Below are 2218 nucleotides of genomic sequence, written 5' to 3'. Positions count from 1 at the left end.
TCAAAAAGAGGGACAGAGAGAAGAGCGGGGACCAAATAAACGCGCGGATAAAATGTGTGTGTGGAACGGGCATAAGGATGGGAGGAAAGAGAGGACGACGGAAAGAAAGAGTCGTGACTGTGCCACATACGCCAAAAACAATTTAGAAAGCAAGAAATTCGTAGTTAACTTGGGAATGGCCGTTTTCCCCATCGTTCATTTTGTCATCTGTAAATACTTAGCATGTATTTGCGATGTTTTAGAACGACTAAAACACAACCGATGTTAATTTAGGGAACAAGACATTGGTTGAAGGGAGAACATGTCGGTTTTACATGGGCGGTAGGTTTCATTAGCCTATCAGTCATACACTTCCTCAGAAGTGTTTTGAACAAGCGTACGAGTTACATATGTAATCAACACATCAAACATATTAAACTGATACGCTGCATGGGAAGTCTATATGTGCTTTGGATGTGCAGTGTTTTGAACTATTGAATTATACTATTTGATGCGATCTTAGGGATATATTTGCTCATTATTCGTATCAGTTAATAACATCTTGTCCCATAAGTGCCTAAATGGGACAACCGCCAACAGGCAGCTTAATGCCCGTCGTTCAGATCTTAGCTGCTTCATTTCAAATGTACAATTAGTCCGCGAATTGACACATTCGCAGATATTAAACAGTGCTCGTTTTACAGCTTCGTTTTCCGCCACGTCAATCTCAGCGCGCGAAGGCTGGAGCCAGTCAGACAGACACACTTGTGGGACTGATCTGTGAGATGAATCGATGTTGCACTCCTGATCCAAGATGTCAGCGTTCAGGGACCGGAGCAGGAATGTCAAAATCAGTTCCTGGAGTGCTGGTGTGCGGCCGTTTTTTATGCCTCCGACTTGAATTCCTTAATTAGCTTATTTAATTTCTTCATAACATCAATGCGTCATCATGCTGATTACGTTCTGAACCAATTTGTTCTATGATCAGTATGTTTAAACAAACCCAGCACACACACACACACACACATACGCTGGCCCTCAGAGAACACAGACTCACACTCCTTGTTTATAGGGTATGCTAACTTTCTGTCCCCCACAGGTCTATTTAATTTAAGCTGTTGTCGGAAGTGGACTGAATTTAAGGCACAAGCTCCTCTGAGTGAAAGATGCTGCTACCGCCAGTGGCAGAGAGACGACTCCAAGATGGTGGGGCCCATACTTAATCACGGGATAGGTATCAGAGAATGGTGACAAACATACCTGATGTATTGTATCTTTTGTTTTCCAGGAAATTTAGCCGAGAAGTTATTTCTCATTCACAGTGAAGACTTGTGGAGTTCAGGGGGGTAGGGAAATGCTAGGGATTTGTCTTTGCCAATCAGCTGTAGGGGGAAGATTAGGTGACCAGATGTATGGAGCCGGTTTAGGGGAACTGAACTAGGGCATCGAGGTTAACACCCCTACTCCTTCAATCAGTGCAATGGGATGTTTCAATGACCCCCAGTAAGCCAAAAGCGAGGTCTTGTCCAAAGGACAGCACATTTTACAGTACAGTGTCCCCATCGCTGCCCAGAGATGTTGGATTTTCCATGGCCACCTACACCATATCACTTTCAGCAGAAACCTGGTCTTCCCCAGAGGCCTCCCATTCAGATGCTAACCCAGCCTAATCTCAGCTATCTTCAGCTGGTTGGCATGAGAAGGTTACAGGGTGGTGTGGCTGCTGACAAATTCGGGCATTAATTGTAAAACATTACAGTGATGAGGTAGGTCCTTGTTTTATATCCTCAGTGTGGCCCCCTTGATCTGCAGTTGTGGTCAGCCCACAAGAACACAGATCTTCAGGTGGAAAGAGCCCAATCCCCGCCACAGCGTAATACAATGCTTGTCACGGACACTGACTTTTTGACTGTTTGAGTTTATAAAAGTTGTAGATGGCCTGCTCCATTGCTCTGATCCATAGCTTTAGATGTTGGACCCTGGGGTGACTGATCTGCGCAACCACTTCAATAAAATATTTATCCAGAGGAGATCTCAAAAAATGCTCAACTCTCAGTGATGTATAGATGTGAGTATGCCTCCCCAACCCTGTGTATGTACTGTTTGGAGTGTTAAAACTGCTGTTGGAAAAAAATGACACCAAGTGGTTTAAGTGGATTTGACTATTGATTTTCTTGGGTTAGGGGATTAGAGTGGTTTCAAAGATAGTAGTGGCAGATGTTCAGAACTAGCCAGTGAT

The sequence above is a fragment of the Megalops cyprinoides genome, chromosome 3 (genome assembly GCF_013368585.1).
Source record: "Megalops cyprinoides isolate fMegCyp1 chromosome 3, fMegCyp1.pri, whole genome shotgun sequence".
In the NCBI taxonomy this organism is placed as follows: Eukaryota; Metazoa; Chordata; class Actinopteri; order Elopiformes; family Megalopidae; genus Megalops; species Megalops cyprinoides.
This window is presented reverse-complemented; position numbering follows the sequence as displayed.